Source organism: Pavona decussata, unplaced genomic scaffold, assembly GCF_977016875.1.
Source record: "Pavona decussata unplaced genomic scaffold, jaPavDecu1.1 SCAFFOLD_37, whole genome shotgun sequence".
NCBI lineage: Eukaryota > Metazoa > Cnidaria > Anthozoa > Scleractinia > Agariciidae > Pavona > Pavona decussata.
Window position 1 is genome coordinate 3,661,046 of NW_028145459.1, and position 12,919 is coordinate 3,673,964.

Below are 12,919 nucleotides of genomic sequence, written 5' to 3' on the forward strand. Positions count from 1 at the left end.
TAGGATTTAGTGACTGAGCTTCTGTGTTTTCAAAGCTGTTCCCAAACTACGTTTAAGTGTTTCTTTGAATATACTGCTTTTCTAGTAATAACCGTTTTTGAACTCTCTTTTATTCAAGCGCTTTGACAGAAAACCCCGCAACAAACTCTACATCTCCTTTAAGGCCCTTTATTCATAGCAGTTTTAGAAGTCGATTTTTGCCAAAGATAGAAAGACTTAGTAATACGTTTACAGGCAAACGGCGAACGGCAGAAATGACCACGTGACAATTTTATCTTACATTTGGCGGCTGCTGTTTTCATTTTCTCAGTAAAATTGAGTATTTTTGCGTTAGCATTCAAGGATAGAATTATTCTGCATTACACTCATCTGTGTACTCATCTTTTCAAGAAAAGGTTAACGGGAATTTTCCGTAAACGTGAGTCTAGATATCTCTTACATTTAAAACGTTATTGTGAGGTGTTTAAAATAAAGTATCTGTATAATTTTATGGAAGCAACGGTTAACATATCGGAGATGTTTTATCGCACATTGCTCTCAAAATCAATGTCTTAAACTTTATTTGGGTTAGTAAAACTTCAATTGCCTTCATTTCCTACACTGAGTATGATGTTAATTGAGATACATCTCTTTGGAACTCAGAATGGAAAAGATATGTCTGAAGAATGATCAACCACTGAAATTATAAATTATGTAACAATTTTAGAACTGAAATCATTCTAAATTTTGTTTATTAATTTTAATTTGTTCTTCCCAGACCGGTCATTGTATTTCCTTGTGATGCAAAAAATTACATCTAGTTCTCATGTTGCTTTTGCAAATCACAAGTTGTTGCGTTTTCTTTTTATTCAAGTTCAGGACAGTTACCAAATCAAGTCCTCTTTATTTATGTTGAAATTTCAAGTCATAGTGGTAATTGGCAATTCAAATTCTTCATATATGGTTTATGTCTTTTGTAATAAAGATTTGAGTTTGAAAAAAAAAAGAATAGCTTAATTGTCTTCTATATCAGTGGCCAGCAGGGAAAATCATCAAAATCAGAGTTGACCTAAGATCAGGGAAATCTGCGAGAGCTCAGACTTGAGTCGGCCTTCAATCTTCACACCTATACCAGTTCACATCTTAAAAGCGGAGATGCTTCTATCTAAGAAATAATTTTTACATTTCTCAATTCATGAAATGCACGGAACTAAAAAAGTCAGTAGTTCCTCAACGCATCCTTTAGAGGTTAAAATTCGTGGTATGGCACTTCTTTGGACCGGTGGTATTTACCCTTTTAGTCCTAACAATGATTGGTATCAAATTTCTCCTTGTAATATCAATACTTATCCCCCACCCCCCGTGGTAACGAGAATTTAGGATATGATCACCAAAGGTGAACTTCTTTGATATTTTAATAACTTCTGCCAGCACTTTTACAACAAACGTATGGGGACAAGATAGGAGAATTTTTTATATGATAATAGGGGCTAAAGGGCTAAGCAAGACAAAAATATGGCAAACTTTACCAGTTTGTGAATTTGTACCTTCTATGGGTGAAAATGAATGTCATCCATGCCCACAAAACAAGATTCTGGTATCTCTACGCTAAAGGGGTTACTTTGAAAATTTCTGACTAGCGCTCCAGTCACTTTTCTATTGAAGCCACCCCCCCCCCCCCTCCCTCCCAAAGGATCCAGCAATGATAGAGAGCTTTCGACAAGCATATCCAGTTATCAAATATGTCTACGATTTTAACTAACAATACTGCCGCAATAAGATATCATATAACTCATTTCAGTATCATGTAGTCGCTTTTCGCCTTTTGCTAGAACTTAACTACAACGTACAAGTGCCAATGTTAAAGGCGCTCTGCGAGCAAGCTATCTACAGCTTCTTGTTACAGTTTAGATCGTCCCATAATTTCGGATTACTAAAGTTCAACTCAGTTCAACTGGAATCGCGAGAGCTTAATTCGGCCGAATTCAACTGGAATACGAAAGAAATAGCAAAACGTATCCGGTTGTTGGTCAGCTATATATATTTTAATTTTCAGTCTCTGCATTTACTTTTACTTGGCTTGTGTGAAGATGGCTGTTCGAACCGGAATCAGTTTTCAGTCACTGCTGTATTCACCGTCAAAATCGATTCAACTGATCCGAATACAACCAGTCGAATTTACTGACAAACTACGCCGAAGTAACTAATTTGCTGGATTGACTTCGGCTCATGTGAAGTAAGACGTTTGACGTTTCTCAGGTGTTTTAGACCTCAAATTTCCCATCAAGCTTAAGTTGTTGCGAAAAATCAACTACACGGATTGGCTTGATTGAAGTGCATTGGATTCGTCGCTAATAATAAATCCGTCGTTTGCTGGTAACCAAACATGATAAGTGAATATAGACAACGTTTGCCTAGAGTCAGTCAAGGCAGTTTACTCTAGACCAGGTGACAGTCAAACCACGGCTGTTCGAGGTTGTTGTTGTTGTTTCTTTTTTTTTTTCAGCAGCGTGTAATAAAATCGAAATGGGATTCGGTACGACAAACCCTAACCCTTTTAATTTTCGCGGAATTTCCTGTTCGAAAAATATATGCGAAATCGGATGGTCATATTTCTAATTTTCACGGCAAAATTGTTTCAATCGATATTCATTAATGACGTACTAAACCAGGCAAAGAAAAACAAAAAGGTCTTAGTCGAAAAAAAGCGTGTTTTCTCAAAGAAGCAAGCAAGCACATAAAATAATGATAATAATTTTAAAAAAAAACCTATTAATTTAAAAAGGTGTGAACAATCTTTTAGCATATCTTTTAATACTTCCATCACCACACCTTACGAAAAAATAATTTCAAAGGTATTAAGTTTAAACCGTCAAGCGTTTCATCGTCAATCCCTACGTGCACAAAAGTTGGCCGCTATAAAACAACACCATTAAAAGAAACCAGCGGACAAGTCACAAGAGAACGATCACCCAGCTTTCAGACACTGACATAACTTACAAACTTCAACTGTGGAACACAATGTCATGTTAAACTGGCCAAACAATTCCTCGATGAACACCACCGACTCAGCAGCCCAACTTCCTGTGGCAAGCGAATACTGTACCCGATTCGAAGACGAAAATTTCTTCACGGCAAACTATGTCTTCACTATGATTTCGATAATTCTCAACGCTTCATGCTCTCCCGTAATCATTACGATGAACCTGTTATAGCGATGGTTAAAACAAGACCAAGATTACAGAATACCTACAGCATTCTCCCAGCCTGCTTGGCGTCAACTGATCTGCTGGCACTGCCTGGTTTGATTGCAGGGGAGATCTATGCCATCACTGGTGGTTCACTGGATACGTACTGTAACTTGATCGTGGGTCAAATCTATCCGGTGTCTTTTAGACCCCTTGTACTTACCTTAATTCATTTAGTGTTAATACGTTTTGAGCGTTTTATCGCACTGAAATATCCTTTCCGATACCAAGAAATTGCAACAAAGCCACAGTTGACGATAGTTGTTGTATTTAGCTGGTTTCTAGTCGTGCTTTATCTTCTCTGCAAACTGTTGTCTCATTCTTTACTTTCTCGTGCTGTTGCCCCTACCCTCGGTCCTCTTGGCACGTCAGTATATAATTGCATACTGTCATTTTGCTGTTTATCTGGTCACTAGACGTCACGAAAAACAAATTGCAACTGAACTGATTTCCAAAGAGGCCGCTGAAAAGTTCCTTAAGGAAAAAAAAAGCTTGGAAAACCACCATTATAATAATTGGTTTTGTGATTTTGTCGTTTTTGCCAGTAGTTGCATTAGATTTCTGGCTATTCACTGGTTTCGCGCTAAGAGCTCGACTAGTTTTTCAGCCCTTTATTACTTACATTGTGATGATAAGCTCACTTGCTAACCCAATAGTTTATTGCTGGAGATGTAAGGATATCCGTAAAGCAATGATTGCACTTCTAAGCAAAGGTTAGGAAGACAAAATGAAACTGATGACAACTTTTAAAAACGTTGGTCATGTTCATATCATAAAGTTTGTAAATATCTTTAATTTGAAAGTTGGGCAATGATCATATCTGGGTAGTTCACCTGAAGGTAGCTAAAATGAAGCTGACCGCATACCGATTGACTAGAACAAACTGTAGCTTTCCATAAAGCAATGATTTCTTGTGCTAGCGAACTGTTGTTATTATAAATTAAAGAATTAAGACTCGCAATCAATCGAAATATACTGCTCCTGTAATGACCATCTCTAAACTTTTTTTTTTTTATATTCCAACGCTTTGATAAAAAACACCCCAAAGCTTTGTATTAATTTTCAAGAGATCGAGGTTTAATAATTTTATAAATTGACCTCAGTTGCGTTTATACTTTTCAAAACTTAAAATGTCTCAATGATATTAAGTGATCTGGAAACAGATTACAGACATAGTACTTGGTCAGTGTTTTCATAGAATTATAAGGTATTAAAATTTAGTATTCAAAACTTACAAAAATTGACTTCTGTTAAGAAAGATTTACCACCAAAGACACTTATCGGGCCCGGTAAGTTACCGGGGCTTTCGAGAAACGGGCCCCTGGTCATTTTCCGCGCTTAAATTGTTTCCTAACTTTTTGCCCTGAAAATCAGTGCACTCTATGATTTTTTAAAAATGGTTCCGTTCTTGTTCAACAATCCCAAAGTCGATTTTTTTTTTGGGGGGGGGGGGGGGAAGCTAACGAACGTCTCTATAAAGTAGCTTACATTAGAAGGTTAAAACTTACAAAAGAGTAAGAAATTGAAAAAAAGCGAATTCGAAGAACTTCGCATACTCTGAACTTCATATCAAATTGAGTAAGGCTCATGTGATGGGCGACATTTGACGTTTCTCACTTGTTTTGCTTGGCAAATTTCCCACGAAGTTTTTGTTGTTACTAAGAATCAACACAGTGAGAGGCTTGATTGAAGCACTATTTAAAATACAAACCGCATTGTTGTATCAAAGTGTTTAGTAAAATACCTGCTCTGAGTGTTTTGAATAGCTTCAACAACCGTCCTTGATCAGAGTATTTCTGAAACTGTAAACTGTAACTATTTCCTTTCTATAGTATAGAGAAATTTTACCGGGATCCTTGTACGTGATTAATTTCGTGCCGATTGGACAACATGCCTACTCAATATGTATGAGTTTTTGAAGTACACTGAATTGGTTGCTTTTGATTAAATACGTCGTTTGTTCATAACCAAGCATGAAAACTGAATATAGACAACGTTGATCTAGTAGAGTTAATAAAGCCAGTTAATTCTAGACCTAGGCTCGATTTCCGCCGTCTCCCGGGTCCGGTCTGTGATCCTCCCCGAAGAGAGGGGGGATCAGTGCGGGCTCATTTTCCCGAACAGCGGCTGGTAATCGAGCCTACTCTAGACCAGGTGACAGCCAAACCATGGGTGTTCGAGATCTTTTTCCCATCAAAGCCTAATTTTAAATTCGAAACGAAAAACCCTAATACTTTTATATTTCAAAATTATCACGCCTTGAGAAAATGTAAAGCTTTTGGGGGTTTTCCATCAAAAGCATTGGAATAACAGAAAGTTTAGAGATGTCATTGGACGAGCAGTATATTTCGAGTCTCAATTCTTTAATTTACAATAACAACAGGCCTCTACGAACGAGGTTCATTGCTGTACGAAAATCTAGACTTTGTTACAGTTCATAACATGACAGCAATCAAAACGACAACTTCATATTTAAGCTAGTTAAATTCTAAGCTGCTTAATTAAAGGGTTCGTTAACTTCAAAATCCAACTTTAGGAACTGTTGAAGAACAACGGAACTACATTTAGAAAATCGCAGACTACACTCAAGTTGAGAGCAAAAAGTTACAAAAAAATATCAAGCGCGAAAACTAACTAGATCAATGCCCCAGCACACGCCATAATTTGTCTTGTTCACTTAAAACCATTGATACATTTTAAATTTTGAATATTAATATTGAGCCTTGAGGAAATATATGGCTTTGGCTTTTTTTCTATCATAGCGTTGGAATAAAGGAAACTTAACAGACGGTCATTTAAGAAGCAATATATTGCGATTTATTCAGCGCGTCTTAATGCTTTAATTTATAATCACAACAGTCCTCTAGTACAAGAAATCTTTGCTTTATGAAAAGCTTGATTTTTGGTTGCAGTTCAACATATGACAGCAAACGTATATGTCAACTTCATGCAATTTACCTTCAGGTGAACTATCCCGATATGATCATTTCACAACTTTTAAATTAAAGATATTTACAAACTTCATGAGGTTCACTTTGACAAAGTTTTTAAAAGTTGTCATCAGTTTCATTTTGTCTTCTGATAAGTGCAATCATTGCTTTACGGATATCCTTACATCTCAAGCAATAAACTATCGGGTTAGCAAGTGAGTTTACAAAGAGGAGATAAAAAATTAAGGGCTGAAAAACTAGTAGAGCTCCTGGTGCGAAACCACTCGATCGCCAGGTGTCTAATACAACTGGTGGCAAAAACGACAAAATCACAAAACCAATAATTATGCCAGTGGTTTTCCAAGCTTTCTTTTCCTTTAGGAACTTCTCAGCGGCTTCTCTGGAAATCTGTTGGGCTGCAATTTGCTTTTTATGACGTCTGGTGACCAGGTAAACAGAAAAATGACAGTATGCAATTACCAAGGTGCCAAGAAAAAGTACAGTAACGGCAATAGTACGAGGAAGCTTAGAATGAGACAAAAGCCTAGAAAGGAAAAAAAGCACGACTAGAACCCAGCTAAATACAACAGCTATCGTCAACCGAGGTTTCGTTACAATTTGGTGGTATCGCAACGCATATTTTAGCGCGATAAAACGCTCAAAGCTTATTAACACTAAATGGGCTAAGGACAGTAAAATGGGGCCAGAAAGTACCGGATAGATTTGTTCCGCGATCAAGTTACAGTACGTATCCACTGAACCACCAGTCATGGCATAGATCTCCCCTGCAATCAAACCAGGCAGAGTAACAGCTCCTACAAGAACATCAGTTGACGCCAAGCAGGCCAACAGAATGTTGTACGTATTCTGTAATCTTGGTCTTGTTTTAACAACCACTATAACCAACAGGTTCATCGTAATGATAGCGGGAGAGGTTAACGCTTTGAGGATTATCGAGGCCACAGTGGGGACATAGGTTGCTGTGAAGAAATTTTCGTCTTGGAATCGGGTACAGTATTCGTTTGCCACAGGAAGTTGGGCTGCTGAGTCGGTGGTGTTCATCGAGGAACTGTTTTGCCAGTTTACCATGATATTGGGTTCTACAGTGACTGTTTGTAAGTGATTCCAGTGTCGTTTTCTTGTGACTTCTCAACTTGATCCTTTTAAGCGTGCTGTTTCATCGCGGTAATCTTCTGTGAACGCACGGATTGACGGTCAAAGGCTTTACTGTTTTAACGTAATACCTTTGAAATTACTTTTTGGTACGTTTTAATGAAGGAGGTGTTAAAAGATATTTTAAAGACTAAACTTACTTTTTCTTTCATTATAGCGTTTCAACACGTCAATTATTTGAGAAAGACTACAATATGAAAAGATTATTCGTACCTTTTGTTATTGAGGTGATGTTATGATAAGTTAATTGCATGAGAAGAACAAGCTGATGGAACATTATTATATGCAGTTGATAAACGTATGGATGCCAAAATAGAACCACATAGGGCGCGCAGCGTAACCTATACGCTCTGAAAGAACTATAAAAAGAAAACTACTGAGTTAAAAAAAATAATAGCAATAAAATATAAAAATACTATAGACAATCTAAAGCCCTCTAATACTAAAACTATATTGAGCTTCTATGCTATTCCCTCAAGAAAAGTCAATTAACGGTAGCTTTGAAGGTTCTCACTATGTTGAGAGAACTCGAGATGGTAGCCTTCTGCATCCTTCTCAGTACGTCATAACCCCTGCTGCCATCCCCCCCCCCCCGCCCCAACACGTCAATGATGATGTTACATTGTTCAACGTAATAGCCAGGGTACTGCTTCTTCAGCTCGAATCGCAGAGGCCCGTACTTGACCGTCTTCTCTTCGGACTTGTTTTCCTGATGCTCCATCCACGGACAGAACATCTCCACAGCCCACACCGTCTTATTCTTGTGGTCCACAAATCGAGCGTCCACTCTGTTAGCCTTGACGATGGTGTGTTCCGCATAAACTGGAACATCCCAAAACGCTAATGCCTCAGATGACTCATAGACTGGTCTGGGCACTGCATACGAGTACCAGGGAGGGACTGAATCAATTAGCCTCAGATCCCTCCTCATCTCGAAGAGGAGGACTTTCAGTACTGCGTTGTGTCTTTCTAGGTATCAGTAGACTGGGCCAGAGAAGAGCAGCCCGCTAGCACATGCGCAAGCGTCTCAGGAGATTTCCCACACAGTCTACACGTGACGTTTCCCTGTTCTGCACCTGTTTTGTGGACTGTGTACACCTTAGTGGAGTAGGCTGCTCGTACAACTCCACTACCCCAGCGATGGTATGGGTAGGAGCACATGTCCAATCATACAACCAAGCAAAGCATCCAATCTGATTTACTCGCTGTCCTGCCACCTAGCCTGCAAGAACCGCCCGTGTCACTTGTCCTCTTTGATCTTCTCTTTCAGCTTCTCCATATCTGCCTTCTTGAAGTGTTCTTTTACCTTAACTTTGGCCGTTTAATCTCCGTCTCAGGATCGCTCACAGACCGACACGACGGTTGAGGGTACTCCAGAGACAGGCTCATGCCCAGTTCCTCGGCAAACTTATGCGCTTCTTTCATCAGTGAAGTGTGTCCCTTCTCTACCGCCCTCTCTTCGAACTGTTGCACTGCCCTCACAGAGGGATCCATGTTCTGACATAGCTTCATTGCCGCCTTGATCTTGGTCAACTTGTATTCGCGCTCAACCGAGCGCAAGCCACCCCCTCCTTTCTCTTTTGCCAAATACATTATCGCCGTCGAGCTTAAGGGATGCTTCCCAACGTTTTCGCAGATGATCTTTCTAGCCTCTCTGTCAATGACTTGCAGTTCTGTGATTGGCCAGTGTTGAGTCCACATCAGATAGGTTAGGACTGGCATTGCGCACTGGTTGCTGGCTCTTACTCGGTTAATATCTGACAGAGGACTAGACCATATCACCGATAGCCTTTTCAGATACACCTTGGCTGCGCACTCAAGGCCCAGCTTTTCATCTTGTGTCACTGTTTCTTGAACTCCTAAGAACTTATAACTGGTCCCTTGCTTGAGACTCTACACCACTGATGAGTGGTCCAGCTTCGTCCCCACCGCATCTTGCATTTGGGTGCCCCTCTTAACATGAAGGACATTGCATTTCTTGGGATTCCAATGTAAGCCCATATCCTGCATGGCGTTGCTAGCAGACCTCAAAACTCTGTTCAGCTTGGCCTTATTATTGTTATTATTATTATTATTATTATTATTATTATTATTATTATTATTATTATTATTATTATTATTATTATTATTATTACTACCACTACTACTACTACTTCAACTACTAGTACTACCTTTATTACTTGCTTGCTTGCTTGCTTTTCGGTACGTGATTAACGAAAATCGATTTGCAAAACTGAGAATATGACCATCTAATTTCGCACATTTTTTTTTCCAATTGGAAACTCCGCGAAAATGGAAGGGATTAGGGTTTGTCGTACCTAATTTAAAATCAGGCTTCGATTTTATTACACGCTGCTGAGAAAAAAAACACGAACAGCCATAGTTTGATTGTCAACTGGTCTAGACTGAACTGTCTTGACTGACTTCAGGCCAACGTTGTCTACAGTTAAATCCCGATAACTCGAAAATCTCGCGCTAACTTGAACAAAAATCTATTTGCCATGGATTTCCGTCACATCTGCTGCGAGTTTACCCTCGGTAACTCGAATCCTGGATAACTCGAACTTCCCGCTAACTCGAAGCAATTTTCGTTTCCCTTCAGGTTATTTTCTATATAATTTTACCCTCAATAACTCGAACCATGTTTGTCAAGAGGTGACAGATCAAAACAAACAGTACTGTAGTCCAAAACATTGAAATTGTTTTGAGGCAGCCGTGTATTCTTTGTTTTTTTTTTTTTTTTTTTTTTACATAAAACGTGTCAGTTCAGTAGGTTTTGCTGGTTTAGGATTCATTCAACTGCAATGTATTGTATCTTCATCGAGCTTTGCTGCTTAATTCCTTTTCCTTAGAAACCTTTCCGTAGTAATAGATTAGTTCAGAAGCGTCAGGGTTTATTAACTGACTTTTTCTCAAAAAAAGCAAATCGCATGAACTCTGTAGCAGTAGCCCAACGTTGTTCTCTTTGAAACCTGCGAAGTTCACAGACTACCTAGTATTCTCCTGCAGCTTTACTTTGTTTTGTTTCACGTCAGGTTATGTTCTGATTTATAATTGCATTCGACGAAGGAAGAACGCACTCCTAATACGGACTGGAGTCGAGATTGAATGGCACAACGTTGATTGTTTGAATGGATGGATCTTGGGACGCGCATCTGGCATCCACCGCAGGTGTTTTTGCTGGGGCGGATGACAACACAAAGGAGAGAGAGTCTGGGTCTTTGATTATTACTAGTTTAGAAATATTGTTCCATTTTCACTTCACTTCTCGACAATTAACTTTGATTGAAATATACACTGTATGAATAGAAATGTGTAGTAAACACCGTTTCTTCCCTTATTTCCAGTCATTTGTTCTCAACTCTCGACTGACTCGAACCTTTTTCAATTTCCGTTGAAGTTTCGAGTTATCGCCGGGGAGTCGACCGTATATTCACTTATCATGAATATTGACAACGTTAGCCTTGTGAGCGAAATTAGATGATCATATTTTCAGTTTTCGTGGCAAAAATTGTTCATAAGTGTCTGCTTCCGATAAAGGGCCGCTTACACTGCGGCTACTTTTGACGCGATCAGTTTTTTTAATTATTATTATTATTATATACTTTTTTTATAGCGATTGGCACTGTGTAGTCTGTGTGCCTTGAAAAACCTAAGCCAACAGACTAAAACACCTTATGGTTGACCGGCCCAACAACAAAACACGGTTTTCGACCAGTCAGAGCCAGCGCTCACTACATGTTATTTTATAAAAATGTTAATAACACTCTTCCATAAGTCAACCTCTTATAAGCTAAGTCGCGAATCATGAGTGGCAAGAAGGTCTTCCTGCCAAATTTACCAAATAGCGCTACCTCCTAAGGTGTAGTTGCTAAACGCAGCATTTATGGTTTATGGTAGTTCTGTGAATGTGTTTGCTCCTGCATAGGCGCCTTTCGACATGGGCAATAGGAAACATGGCTTTCGACTAAATAAAGACTACATTTATTTCAAATAAAGTTCAATTACTCACAATCAAGTAGTCTTTAGTCGTTTCTGGTCGTTTCTCTGCAGGCTAAGTTTGTTTTGAGTCAAACGGCGCGTTGTTACTTGTTAATCAGGGCTATTCTACAAGAAATAAATGGGGAGTAACGACTAGAAAAGACTAAAGACTACTTGATTGTGAGTAATTCAACTTTATTTGAAATAAATGTAGTCTTTATTTAGTCGAAAGCCATGTTTCCTATTGCCCATGCTTTGGACCCAAAACCAATTTTACAAAAATTATGGGTACCGTACCACTTTTCAAAGGGTCCATAGCTATTGTGTAAACGGCCTTGAAGTGTCTGCAGAAATTACATGCCTGTTTACACGTGGGAAATAAAGTTACAATTTTATTTTTTGTTTACTTCTGAAAGCATGTTTTGTTTATTCTAAAAATATCTTTGACTGGAGAAGCTTTTGTCAATTATTCTGTTTTTGGTAATTCACATTTTTGTTTCAGAAAGGGACGTGTAAGTATTGATAATTTAGTTTGTATATTAAAGCCTCTTGAAATTTAATATTAGCTTGCGCGGCCAATTTTAGCAATTGACTTTTTCAATATTAGGTATATCCTAATAAGTCTAAGATTTTAACTAACGATACTGCCACACTAAGATATCATACCACTCATTGCTATCATATAGCCGCTTTTCGCCCTTGCTAGAATCTTAATACAACGAACAAATATCAACGTTAAAGGCGCCCTGATAGCAAGCTATCTACAGCCTCTTGTTACAGTTGAAGTTGATCCAAATTTTGGATTTATAAAGTTCAACTGCTGAGTGAATCAATCGTGGAGAGATTAATTCAGCAGAATTCAACTGGTCAGCCTTATTTTAATTCTCAGAATCTGCATTTACTTCTGTTTGGCTTGTGTGAAGATGGGCGTGCGAAAAGTCCAGCTATTCTTGGCGGCTGCACCCGCCGTGAAAATCGATTCAACTAATCCGAATACAATCAGTCGAATTTACTGACGAACTACGCCGACATAACTGATTGGTTGGATTGAGTTCGGCTCATGTGAAGTACGGCATTTGAGGCTTCTCAGCTGCTTTGGACTTCAAATTTCCCACTAAGTTTATGCTGTTACTTAGAACCAACTACACAGACTGCCTTGATTGAAGTGCATTCGATTGGCTGCTAATAATTAATCCGTCGTTTGCTGGCAACCAAACAATAGACAACGTTGGCCTAGAGTCAGTCAAGGCAGTTTACTCTAGACCAGGTGACAGCCAAACCACGGCTGTTCGAGGCTGTGTTTTTCTCAGCAGCGTGTAACAAAATCAATGCCTGATTTTAAATTCTGTACGACAAACCCTAATCCTTTTCATTTTCGCGGAGTTTTAAATTCGAAAAAGATGAGCGAAAATGGATGGTCATATTTCCAGTTTTCGCGGCCAAAATTATTTCAATCGATAATCGTTAATTGACTCACAAAAGCAAAGAAACATACGAACATTTTAGTCGAAAAAAAGTTGCGTTTCCTCAGGACAACAAGCAAACAAATAAAATAATGGTGTGAATAATCTTTGATACTTCCACCACTAAACTTTACGAAAAACAAAG

General features: G+C 38.7%; 1 protein-coding gene and 1 pseudogene across 1 annotated transcript in view; both read right to left on the reverse strand.

Moving 5' to 3' along the window:
* LOC146484101 (uncharacterized) overlaps positions 1-12,919 on the reverse strand; it is a 38,679-nt gene that overhangs the window by 22,091 nt on the left and 3,669 nt on the right. The gene's annotated exons all lie outside the window — the stretch shown is intronic.
* LOC146484102 (uncharacterized) lies at positions 7,815-9,201 on the reverse strand (annotated as a pseudogene).